Source organism: Leptonychotes weddellii, chromosome 5 (genome assembly GCF_054177405.1).
Source record: "Leptonychotes weddellii isolate Sample4059 chromosome 5, ASM5417740v2, whole genome shotgun sequence".
NCBI classification, from domain to species: domain Eukaryota; kingdom Metazoa; phylum Chordata; class Mammalia; order Carnivora; family Phocidae; genus Leptonychotes; species Leptonychotes weddellii.
In genome coordinates this window covers 76,224,998-76,238,471 of record NC_138373.1, presented here as the reverse complement: position 1 = coordinate 76,238,471, position 13,474 = coordinate 76,224,998, and the positions used below count along the sequence as shown (strand labels likewise).

The following is a 13,474-nucleotide window of genomic DNA, read 5'->3' as shown; positions in this document are numbered from 1 at the left end:
CATAAAAAAGACTCCTCCACTCTGGAGTTGAGAGGGTGGCCTTTCCTTGCATTCCCCTGGGCACACCAGTTCATGATAAGATATAAGCTGTGAGAATGTTCTTCTGCCCTGTGGAGGAAAGGCCCATTCTAGAGCTCCTTCAAGAAATAAGGGAGAAAAATTGTCCATCTTCCTTGAGGATCTAAAAAAACAAGGTGGGAGAATTCCAAATTAAATGCTTTTTATAGTTTTATTTAGAACAATTTAGCTATTAAATATGAGATGGCAAGCACACTGCAAAGTGCATATTAGCAAATGATCTTCCCCTTTCCCAAACACCCTTAGGAAACTCAGGACAGAACCAAAATTCAAACCATAGGCTGGAATATGGAGTTAAAACTGAAAGAATAAATAAATAAATAAAAATAAATAAATTTTAAAAAGGAATGGAAAGGGAAAATGTAAACTCCTGAACAAAATTTTAGGAAATTTATGGTATAAAGTTGGGGTGGGGAAAATCTAGCTGAGTAGTGTGTACATGACAAGCACCATGGGTTTTATGTCAACCGCTAGCTCCTTGGAGCCAACTGCAGTTTTGGTTTATATAGACATGAGTGTGATCTTAGGCTGCCTAGTAGAAGTACAAAATCCTAACAGTGGAAAACTTCAGTTTCCTCATCTGCAAAATTAGGGGCTGGATTGGATGACTTCCACATCCCATACAGCTCTATTATTTTATGAACATACGACTGTAACTTTCAAGTTCTAACCTTGAGTTCCTGCATTTTCAGGAAATGGCCATAGACAAGATTTATAGGCTTGATGAAAATAGGTAATCCATTTCTCTGGTTAACTTTATAGCTTGAATTATCTCCGGGGGTGGGGGGCGGGGGAGGGAGAAGAGATCTTTTTGTGTGAAGTGACTCCCAAAGAACTCCCAAAATGAGTGTGGCAATGGAGCAACTTGTGTACGTCCATTTCACGTCATGTCAAGCTTTACACAAAACTATTTTTCTTGAGGTGGCAAGCTCGAGCAACCAGTTTTTCCTGAAGTTTGCCTGATAAATCTGTTTATGATGAGCTGAACTGTCATTCTTCTATCTTGCCATAGCCTTGGAGGGCCCCTCCCAAGCCAACCAGCCGCCTGTTGACTTTGGTAATCAAGGATTTCAGAGGCAGAGATCAAGGTCACTATGGGGCAATGGCAGAAATGACTTCGCCCTAGCACACAGGGGCCGCTTCCGAGGCTCTGCGGTACGAGGGCTGAGGGAGGGCAGGGATCTGAGTTTTAGCCACAACATAGTAGGTAGTCTGAGATGGTTTTGTGGGTAACCAGTGCACTCCCCCACTCCACCCCTGCTGCTACCATTCTCTTCAGAACCCCTAATCTGGCATTATCAGGCATTTCAAACATCTTTTGAGAAAAAGGCAACAGAGGAGACTCATCATGGGGAAAGCAAAGCTTTAATAAAAATAGAATTCCAAATATTTCAGCGGGGACCTCTTTGTCTAGCTAAAAGAGATTTAGAGAGTGGATTAGAAAGCCAGTATCTCCTTCTTGTTCTGCAATTAACCAGGTGTATGCCCTTGGGCAAGCCACTCCATAACCTTGGGCCCTGTGTCCTTACTTGTAAATGGGGAGGAACCCTGTGTAGCTACTTCCAAGAGTATATAGGTTTATGGATGACCCCTAAACTAGGACCAGGTTGTATCCTGCGCAGGAAAGGAATTGTGTGTAGGCTTGGAGGTGATGTCTGTGAAGCCAATTAAAAAGGACCTAGAACTTTAAAAGGAAGTGTCCGAAAAGCAACAAGCAAGAACTGAAATCACGGGACTCCCGGGTTCTTGTCTTACTTCAGTCCCTCCCAGGTATTGGCTGAGTTGCTCTATGTCTCACTTTCTTAATTCTGTCAGGCTGAAGAGGTCACAGAGGGTGGGGCTATGGCCAATGGATCATGCTCTCCACGTTCTGGAAAAAGGACAGAGGTAGCAGAAAGGCCAGAAGAGGAGTTTCCACTGAAAACTGACCATAATTGACTCTCCCCTTCTCTTTCCAGATCGGAAGGGACATGAGAGCCGCATAGCTGTGACATTCCTGGTTTCAGTACCTTCATTCCCTCAGCAGCACAGCCACCAACTTGGGCAAGGAAATCAAGATCGTGGACAAAGAAGGGTAAGTCCAAGAGCTGCTAAATTAAATGGGCTTTCGGAAATTGTGTGTGGTGGGGGGATCCATAGACATTTATGTTTTCGGGAGAGACGCCTTCCTCTATTTTTACTGTGGTACAAGATATATAATCTAAATTTTACCATAGTGATCGGTTTTAAGCATCCGTTCCAGTGGAGAGGACTTTTTTTGGTGACTTTGGTTCTCTCCCTATACTGATGTCGATTGTATATTCCCTGTTGCAAAGTTCCTGATTATTCTGCTGGGTCGGATTGCAAGCACCCCTTGGTTAGGCTGGGTTGGCTCCTGCAATAGGGAAACACTCCCAAATAGCAGCAACAGGACAGGAAATTATTCAGCGGTCATTTCTCCTTGATAGGAGTGAGATCTCATTTGTTGCTGTGTCCCTTTAATTCTTTTATCTCTCTGCCTTGGCCCTAACAACTTGTGCAGACCTGTGGCTTGCTTGCCCTTGGGCCTACTTTCTTTTGTTATGCTGCATTTTTGTTCTCTGCCAACTCCTGGACTCCTGGTTTATTCTGACTATGAAAACCCTATTTTCCTTGCAATCTGACTTGTCTGCCCTTTCAGCGGTCCTGCATAGCTTATTTGTCAAATGTGATTGACAGCTTTGGCTCTCTACCTGAGCTCCAATCCCACCTCTCTGACTGTCTACTGGTCATTTTCTCCGGAATGTGCCAGTCGTTTGTTCTGCCGAGCAGATTGCAACATGTTCAAAAACAACCTTCATTTTTTGCCACAAACCAGCTGCTTTTATAACCTCTGGTTCCATGTCAAGAGTCCAGTGAGTCATTGAGACCAGAAGCAAAGTCCTCTTTGACTTAATCTCCTTTCATTGGCCCTCAGCCATTCATTGCCTAAGAACCATCAGATTTTCCTTCAAATATTGGTCATTGTTTCTGTCCTTCTCCCCCTCTCCCCTACGCCCATTTTTAGGCCCTTACCACCTCTACTATCATCCAGTGCTCAAATCCACTCTTTCCCCAATTCAGTTTCCTGTGCCAGGCCTACACCTATCTTTATTCAACAAGTCTTGTCTGTTTAAAACCCTGAAGTTCTTGGAGCCCCTGGGTGGCTCAGTCGTTGAGTGTCTGCCTTTGGCTCAGGTCATGATCCTAGGATCCTGGGATCAAGCCCCCAATCGGGCTCTCCGCTCTGTGGGAAGCCTGCTTCTCCCTTTCCCACTCCCCCTGCTTATGTTCCCTCTCTTGCTCTCTCTGTGTCAAATAAATAAATAAAATCTTTTAAAAAAAACAAAAACAAAAAACCCTGAAGTTCTTAACTTGTCCCATCATAGAGGCTTCTTGCCCTTTTTGGCTATTAGAGTTTCCCCTAATTTGATCCCATTCTAGACAAACTTTCTGCCAGGCAGCTATGTTGTAATGGAAAGTTTAAAGGACTTGGAATTAGTGGGCCTGCTTTCAAATGCCACCTCTGTACTCAGCAGAACCACCTTGGTCAATAATTCACTGACTCTTGGAGCCTTGGATCCCCATTTGTAAAATGGGGATAATGCTTATGTCATAGGGAACTTTATGGGGATTTAATGAGATAATATGTGTGGAAGCGAGTTAGTATTGTGCTTAGAACCCACATTTGAGCTGACTCCCTTGGTTTGAATCCAGGCCTTTTCACTCAAGAACCATATGGCCTGGAGCAAGTTCCTTAACCTCTCAGGGCTTCATCTTCTTTGTAAAATGGAGATAATAACAGTGTGTATGTCATAGGTCTGTAGTGATGGTTAAGTTGAATAATATATGTAAAGTGCTTAACATAGTGCCTGGTACCCTATAAACTCTAGTAGGTGTAAGCTATTATTATTATGTGCAAGAGATCTAGTACAGTCCTGGACACCTAATCAGCACTTAACAAATGTTTGCTAACTCTGTTGATGAGTTCATCATATCCATCTGATCTCATTTCCCACGAATTCCTGCTATGCATATTCTTGCCACCCTTCCTCCGCACAGAGTGACCACCTTGGCTTTCCATGAAGACATCTTCCACTTCTCTTGCCTTTGGTTAGAGTACTTTTCTTTTCTAGAATGTCATAATTTATCTTCCCTGACTATCCAAATTCTTCCCATTATTTAAGGTCAGTCCTAAACCCTGCCTCAATATATCTTTCTCTTATTACTTCTGTATTCATTAATTCCTCTCATTTCTGAAACAGTTACCCTTGATTTAGCATATGGTATGCTTAGATACTATTTCCTGTATATTCGTTTTGTGTCTTCAGCTAGTTTGGAAAATATCCCTCAGTCTAGCATTGTTTTGGAATACACAGTAAATATAGTGAATATTTAATCTACTGGACTACTGTATCAACTCAGACCATCTCTTGGGATCACAGTCCCTGATTATATTTAGGGTAGAATTCGGAGAAAGGGACACACACTTAGTTGTCCGAGGGTGAGGACGGATCCAGAATTTTGAACCAATTTTTCAGACCTAGAGTCTCTCTTTTTTTTAAAGATTTTTATTTATTTATTTGACAGAGAGATAGCGAGAGCAGGAACACAAGCAGGGGGAGTGGGAGAGGGAGAAGCAGGCTTCCTGCCGAGCAAGGAGCCCGATGTGGGACTCGATCCCAGGACCCTGGGATCATGACCTGAGCCGAAGGCAGACGCTCAACGACTGAGCCACCCAGGCGCCCCAGACCTAGAGTCTCTTATCAGTAGAGTGCACATGAGAGTGGGCAGATTGGGGGTGGTTGTTATAGAGATAAGAGGTTCCTACCAAATGGGACAAAGTCCTATGACCTCTGGGCCAAAGTGTTGAAGAAATGTTTAAGCATGGGGTCTCCGCAGGTAAGGGGCCAGAGGCAGACTAAGAGGTGACTAAGACAGGCAAGTGTCCCCATTCAAATCTGGTTCTTGCTGTGACAGGCTTTGCCTTTAACTGGTTTCTCAAGCTTCTTACACCTTACACAACATTTGCCCTATTGAGAAACTGGTTTTGCATGAAACTTCCCATGGCTTGAAGCAAGTATCCATGACGGTGTTTGCATACCTTTGGGGTTTTACCCCCCCAAATGTGCCAATAAAGATGAAGTGACATTCAGATGACATGGTATGAAGGACATCACTGTAGCCTCCAAAACTGAGAATGTTTGAACTATGCGAAAGGTTTATACCAGGATTTCACAATTACAGAGAAGGCCAAGGAAGACTAGTGCAGAATGCAAGGTAAAGAACATTGTCTTTGCCGCAGTTCTCATGGAGCCTTCTCTGAGGACTGCAGCCTGTGTTGATCTCCTGGTTTCCGGACTCCTATAGTACATACTGTCTTGACCACACAGTTCAGTCCTGTATTATACATTGTCTTCTGAAAATCGCTTTATGAGTTGTGTCCCCCCCAGCTAGTTGTTTCTTTCTTTTTTAGTTGTAAGTTTCTTGAGAATACAGACTACCTCTACACGTCCTTGCTGTCCCCTATGGAGCCTCTCCATACAGTTTAACTCAGTGTTGGGCACAGTAAGATTCTCAACAATAAGTGTTGATGGATTTGCTTTTGAAAATGTAAATTCATAAAAAGCAGCTCCACTAAGGAGAGCTTGTTTCTTTTTTTAAGTGGTGGGCATTGGGAGTCCCCCTCATCATTTGTAGTGTGGTCCTCAGTGACAGCCTCCTTTCAGAAGTCAGGGAATCAAGATGTACAGGAGGACAGAGTCCCAGTACTTTCCCACTTAAGAGAGAAAGACATTCGGCCTGGTGCCGGAGCCCTCTTCCCAATTCCTCGTTCCCCTCCCAAGCACCGAGGCCCTGCGGTAAGAGTGTGAGGGACCTTGGGAGATTATCTGACTCAACTCTCTCATTTTGTAGATGAGGAAACTGGGACTCAGGGAAGCGGAGTTGAGGGCCGTGGGAAGAGGATGAATGGGTGTTGACTCATGTAGAATTGGACAGTAATCCCAGTTCTGCCACTTTCTAGCCGTGTGATTGTGGAAGAGTCTCTTCACATCTTGAAGCCTCAATTCCTTTATCTTTGAAGTGGGGATAACAATGCCTACCTACTGGAGTTGTGAGAATTAATTGAGACAATACATGTAAATGCAGTGTTTGGCAATAAGAGGTGTTTAATACTTGTTGGCTCTCTCTCCTTGCTTTCTCTTGAGTGTCCTGCCCAAAGCTAAAGTGCTAGCCTATCCCATTTTTCAAGTTAAGTATTTTGCCAATCCCATACTAAGGCTAGCCTCCTATCTGCTGGAAAATTAGGATCAATGATGAAAAATTTTTTAAAATTATCTTCACTGAGCATTTGGACGATTAATTTTGAGCACATTTATATGTGTTGGAGGTGAAAGAGTTTAAAAGACAGGAATACTGAATTTCAGAGGGAAACTCAAAGGTATTGAGGTTTTACCCATTTTTCAGCTACAAGTGTTTGAGCTCCTGGTACTCTTAAAATAGTACTGATGGCCTTTTACCCCTTAAAAAAAATTCCATTCTCTGATATATTTACATGCTTTGCCTTGCAACCAGATATTTTTCACCTGTCTTTCTTAAGACATACTCTGCTGTCCATTAATCATCAATTGGAGCTAAAATGAAAACACGGCTGTTGAGGTTCTGGTAAAGAAATAAATGTAGGGGGCGCCTGGGTGGCTCAGTCAGTTGAGCACCCAACTCTGTGGTTTTTAGCTACTAAGGCATGTGGTAATTTGTTTAGAGCAGCAATAGAAAACTAATACAGTGGGTTTCTCCCGAGGTGGACAGACTATCTTGCCCCAGAGATGCTGCCTGACATTCAAGGCCTTCACACAATCAAAGGTAACAAAGTTCCCAAAGGGACTAAGACACGGGGAGAGGCAGAAGACCACTGTTAAGGGGGCAAAGTGATCAGCAGTTAGAAGAGAGTGCTTCTTGTGTTTGGCACCGTAATGGATGGATAAGAAATATAAATATAACTCATAACCTCTAGGAGAGACAGGATTAATAGCCATCCTTGATATTTATATCACATCTTATAAACCTTTTATAAAGGGCTACACTTAAAGAGTCTCATGTAATCCTCTCATCAATCCAATGAGATGGAAATTTGTATTATTCCGTTTTGTAAATAAGAGAACAGAAGTTTAGTGTGCTAGTTTTCTTGAAATCAGATAGTAGTAAGTGGCAGAGGTGGGAAGCAAACAGATCTGGCCCCAGAGCCTCCGCACTTCACTACTTTCATATTTGTCCTGCCTGGAGAGCTGCTCAGCCGGGAAGTCAACCCATTTAGGGGCTGTGCATTGTTAGGGTAATTTCTACTAATAAATAGAGGTTGTGGGGAGAGGTGCAGGTAATACTTCGTGGTGGGCATCCATCCTCCAGATGTCTGCTTTTCACAAATCTTCCTAGAATGTGCCTCTTGTCGAAAATATCACTGGCCAGCAGTCGTTTCTTGTGAATATTTTTAATTCACTGTCCATCATAAACCTAAATATGACATGTCTAAAATGTAGCTCAATCCACCTCCCCCACCCCAATCAGACCTCCAACTTTGACTTTGCTATTTCTTTTAAGAATGTCACTATTAGGGAGCCTGGGTGGTTCAGTCGGTTAAGCATCAAACTCTTGATTTCAGCTCAGGTCTTGAGCTCAGGGTCATGAGTTCAAGCCCCACGTTGGGTTCCATGCTGGGTGTGGAGCCTATTTAAAAAAAAAAAATGTCATCATTAACCCAGTCATCTATACTCAACAGCTATATAAACAGTAATAGCTAACACTTCTGAGAACACATTCCAGTTATTGTGCTAAGCATCTTAGACGTCATCCATTTAATCCTCTCAACAACCCTATGAGGAAGGCACACTTATTAACCCCATTTTATAGATGTGGCAATGAAATCTTATGTAAATTGCCAAAGGTGACACCTCAGCATCATCTTTCATTACTCATCTCCACCCTCCATAGCTCATGAATCACCAAGTCCTCTCAATTCTCTCTCTGTACTATTTCTTGTATTTGTTGCTTTCGTTCTGTGTCTGTTGCCACCGCACCAGTCTTAGCCCTTTTTGACGTATGTCTCACCTATAGCCAGTGCCCAACATAGTCTCTCTTGTTCCATGATTCCCTTCCTTAGATCTTTCTGATATGCTTTGGTCGGACTAAGCCACCTAAAAGCCCACTCTTATCCCACCCATTTCCAAGCTCAAATCTTTAAACTGGAGGAGAGATATCCAAATACCCCCGGAGGCGATCCTTAGTGTGATGGTAGCAATCATTTTTTGAAAAATTAAATAACTTCATTAGATTATAATTAAAAGGAAAAAATGTTACAGCCTTAGGTTGAAATTATAGGACAAGACACATCATAAAGATAAGCAAACACTGTACCCAATAAATGTGTCACTGAAACTTCATTTTTTCCAGCATTAGGGAGCTCATACTGGTCATCTGACCATCCTAAATATGCAGTTACGTTTTTTAGAGGCAAGCCTTTGCATAAAAAAAGGAGTTTTGTAAACGTGCTTAGTGTTTTCCAATACGTGCCTGCATATTTATAAACGTCATTATTAGTATTAAAATAACAAATGTACACAGTAAAAGAAAAACTGAATCAAAATACCACCAAAGGATATAATAATAGAATAACAATAGAGGGCGCCTGGGTGGCTCAGTTGGTTGGGCGACTGCCTTCGGCTCAGGTCATGATCCCGGAGTCCCGGGATCGAGTCCCGCATCAGGGTCCCTGCTCAGCAGGGAGTCTGCTTCTCCCTCTGACCCTCCTCCCTCTCATGCTCTCTGTCTCTCATTCTCTCTCTCGCAAATAAATAAAAAAAAAAATTAAAAAAAAAAAATAACAATAGAAAAATTTCTCTCTCCCAAGATTGAATAAGGTGATTTGTACTTTCTTCTTTACACATTTCTGTAGTTTACAGACTTTTAGTAATGCATAGGTATTGCTTTAGAATAGAAAATAAAGCTAATAAAGCATAATTTTAAAAAGGAACCACATTTTCCATCATTCCCTGCTACTTATAATATAAAAGCTAAATTCTTTGGCTGAGGCCCTATGTAATCTGGTCCCAAACTGCTTTCCAGGCTTATTATATACTATTCAATACAAATGTTCTGCTTCAGTTAAACTATTTTAAACACATTTTCCCTGCTGTGTCTCCTACTGTGTGTTTTCTCTTCCTGGAATGAGCTTCCCCATTCTCTTTTAATATCCCAATTCAATCTATTGTTCAAGATCTAAGTGAGTTCTACTTACAGCTTTTCCTAAAGAGGAAGGAATCAGTGTGTAGTCAGTATTCACCATGTGGGCTACGCACTATATTTGGTGCTTTACATGGTATTCATTTGAGCTTCACAACAGCTCTTGATGGTTGGCATTAATTACCTTCTTTTTACAGATGAGGAAACTAAGTTTCCTTCAAGTCACATAGCCAGTATGTGGCAGAGCTGAAATTTGCCGCTGGCTGGCTGTTCCCCAGCTCAGAGAGCTCTCATTTGTTCCAACTTTTGAAGCACGTATCTGTGTAAGTTTGACCAATAATCACAGAAGAGCATTCTAAGATAGTGGCATTGCTTATACCATTATTTTGAAGTACTTATATTTTGCATTTTTATCTTCTCAACGAAACTTCCTGTGAGAAAACTTGGGTGTGTGTTCTCACTTGCCATTTCCTAGTTACGTATCTTTGAGTCAACTCCTTAACCTTTCTCAGTCTCAAGTCAGGTAATAATAATACCTAACTCTTAGGGTTGTCATGAGAATTAAAATCCCAACATATATCTTGTACAAAAGAGTTGATTGTTGTGCATTTGACTTAACACAGTGATATTAATTAATTTTCAAATTCCATTTAATTTCTAGTTTCTTTATAGTAGTGGTTTGAGATATTCCTAAGATGTGGTGTCCTAAAGAGGACTAGAACTTTTTCTTCAATACAAACACTGGCTTTACATAAATAAATAAATAAACTTATTTATTTGTTTGTTTGTTTATGTATGAATGTGTGTATTTGAGCAGGGGTGCACATGGGTGTGTGGGGGAGGGGCACAGGGAGAGGAAGAGAGAACCTCAAGGAGGCTCCATACCTAGTGCCGCGGGAGCCTGGGTGTGAGGCTTGATCTTACGACCCTGAGATCATGACATGAGCCGCAATCAAGAGTCGGGCGTTTAACATGCTGAGCCACCCAGGTGCCCCTGCACAAATTTAAAAAGCATTTTTCAGTTAAAATAGCATTTTGCTATTTGGTCAATATATCCTATCTTGCTGTTTAGCTTAGCTAACATTGAACAAGAGGTTCAGTTACTGGTTAAAGATTGTTCCTAAAGGTAAATGTTTACATTTATAAACATGACTGTTATTATTATTGAATGTTGTCATTTTTAGTCCAGAAAGCCACTGTGAATTTTATTTTATTTATTTATTTTTTTAAAAGATTTTATTTATTTATTTGAGAGAGAGAGAATGAGAGAGAGAACACGAGACGGGGGAGGGTCAGAGGGAGAAGCAGACTCCCTGCCGAGCAGGGAGCCCGATGTGGGACTCGATCCTGAGACTCCAGGATCATGACCTGAGCCGAAGGCAGTCACCTAACCAACTGAGCCACCCAGGCGCCCCCACTGTGAATTTTAAAATGGAGCACATTGAGTCCTGTATTTACTCAGAAAATGGGAAAGCCATTTAAAGATTGCTGGCCTTCAAAAACAAACATCATTTTTTAAATTATTCTTTATATCAGAGAAAAAGGACATCACTGTATTTATTCCAATTATTTTTCTTTAGGACCAGATGAAAAGAAGCAGAATTCACAAATTCCTTTATTCTTAAAATTGGATTTCACAGTTATTAAAAGACTTGTCAAACAGCCCTGACAAAACCCCCAAATGCGTGCTCTATATAAGTTGAAAATAAAGTTTGGGCTGTGAATAGCAAAAGTCCACCTGCAACTTCCCCAAGCTTGCAACAGAGAAATTCTTATTTCTCAGGGCACTCCTCTAATACCTGCTTGTTATGAACTGTTTGATTAAACAAAACAGTCTGGTTATGAAATCATTAGGATCTTTTAGGTTTTAAGTGTCTTACGTCTGTCTGTAGCGAGGTATGATCCTTTTTTCCTTAACAGTCAAGCTTCTTGGGGCGACTGGGTATCTGATTAGGTTAAGCATCAGCCTTCAGCTCAGGTCATGATCCCAGAGTCCTGGGATCAAATCCCGCATCAGGGTCCCTGCTGAATGGGGAGCCTGCTTCTCCCTCTTCTCTGCTTGCGTTCTCTCTCTCCTCTAATGAATAAATAAAATCTTAAAAAACAAAACAAAGCAAAACAAAAAACAGTCAAGCTTCTTGAAAGAGTAGTTTCTGTTCCACTGTTTCTATTTTCTTCCTTCTCATTCCCTTTTCAACTCACTGCAATCTTGCCTTTGCAAGACTGTCATCAGTGAAACCATCCCATCCACGGTCACTTTATTGCTAAGTCAAAGAAAGACTTTTTAGACCTTACCATCGGGGCTTCTCTGAGCATGAACTCAGTGGAGTTCTTTCTGTGCTTTTTTTTTCTCGACTTTTGGTAACAGCTATGTCCACTGCTTTTCTTGCTGCTTTTCTAGTTTCTCCTTCTCAGCCTTCCTAGAGCTTCTTTTGGACTGTCTCTTCCTAAAACATCAGTAATTCCCTTGATTCCCAACATCTTTTTTCTCTCACTCTCCCTGCATGACCTCATCCATTGGCCATGACTAAACTAAATATGGCTAATGAATCCCAAATCTTTCTCTCCTGCCCAGACGTGGCCTCTGAGCTTCAGACTCATGAATGTAACAGTCTATTCCTCTCGAGGTTCCATAGGCACCTGGAACTCAACATGCTTAAAATTCAACTTATCTTTCCCCTGGTGATGTAAATAAGTAGCATTATCATCACCCATTTGCTAGAGTCAGAAACTTAAGAGTTATCTTTTTTTTTTTTTTTAAGATTTTATTTATTTGTTTGACAGAGAGAGAGAGCGCACAAGCAGGGGGAGAAGCAGGCAGAGGAGAGGGAGGGGCAGGCTCCACGTTGAGCAGGGAGCCTGATGCGGGGCCCGATCTGAGCTGAAGGCAGACGCTTAACCAACTGAGCCACCCAGGCGTCCCAAGAGTCATCCTTGATCCTGCCTTCCCCCTTAACAGTTCAGATCTAACTGGTGACTGGTTCTTTTAATTCTAGTTTTGTAACATCTTTTGGATGTATCTTCTCTCCATTTATATTTAGTTCTCTAGCGTGTACAAGCACCTCTCATCTTGCTTTATGTCTTCCTTCCCCAACCATTGTTTACACAGCAAAATACACACCTGATCTTGTCATTTCTCCTGCTTAAAATCTTCCAGCAGCTTCCTCACCGCTTGCCTTGAACAAAGTCCAAGCCCTTTGGCATAGCTTATACGGCCTCTATGATCTTGTTTCTGCTTAGATGTGTAGGACATGTTATTCAGATCGCAGTTCTTCCACTGGCTGTGTGATTGAACAAGTTCACTGTAAAATGGAGGTAATAGTAATTGTGAGGATTAAATGAGATCATTTGCAAGAAGTGTTAGCTATTACTTAAAATTACAATTAACATCCTTATTTGTAAGTTTTCGGAGAATAGTACTCTCATTTCCTTAAGACAAATTCTTAAAGGAGGATTGCTAGGTATGCATTTTGGAAAGCATATTGCCAAATTGCTCTGTAGAATAGTTACACCAATTTATACTCTCACCAGCAGCATTGAGGAGGCCTATTTTACCACACTCTTGACCTAATCCTGGGATTACCCATTTAAAAAACCTTTGTTGAATTGATAAGTGAAAAGTCATCCAGTTCTTATAACTTATTATGTCTATTTACATTTTTCTTACAGAAAGATCAGCTATACACTGATAACAGTGTAACTGCTATTTACTCTTTCTTGGTTGTACGTCTTAATTTGACATTGAGGTTTTTTTTTCTATCACTTTCAGAGCTGGGATTTTATGTTTTTGAACTCCTTTACTTCCTTCTTTCCTTCCATTTCCTTAGTAATGAGCATGTGTTTGCTTAATTTAATTGAATGAAATTGAACACTTAATTCCTATTAAGACTTTTATGTATACTATGTTTTTTTTTTTTTAAGATTTCATTTATTTTTTGACAGAGAGAGAGACAGCGAGAGAGGGAACACATGCAGGGTGAGTGGGAGAGGGAGAAACAGGCTTCCCGCTGAGCAGGGAGCCGGTTGTGGGGCTCGATCCCGGGACCCTGGGATCATGACCTGAGCCGAAGGCAGATGCTTAACGACTGAGCCACCCAGGCGCCCCTGTATACTATATTTGGTCAGGTGTTTTTGTTTTTTAAAATGAGGAGCTCAGAGTTCT

General features: G+C 41.5%; 1 protein-coding gene and 1 long non-coding RNA gene across 2 annotated transcripts in view; one reads left to right on the top strand and one right to left on the bottom strand.

Annotated features, from left to right (window-relative positions):
• Positions 1–2,047: 2,047 nt before the first annotated feature.
• DUSP16 (dual specificity phosphatase 16) overlaps positions 2,048–13,474 on the top strand; it is a 96,029-nt gene continuing 84,602 nt past the window's right edge. Inside the window, exon 1 of the mRNA XM_081821240.1 lies at positions 2,048–2,152. The gene's annotated coding sequence lies outside the window, so the exon portion shown is untranslated. The remainder of the gene's footprint in view (positions 2,153–13,474) is intronic.
• On the bottom strand, positions 5,438–12,717 carry LOC145721729 (uncharacterized). The gene is made up of 3 exons (XR_014145587.1): positions 12,434–12,717; positions 10,198–10,306; positions 5,438–7,800 (listed from the first exon to the last, which is right to left on the bottom strand). It is a non-coding gene; the product is annotated as an uncharacterized LOC145721729 (long non-coding RNA).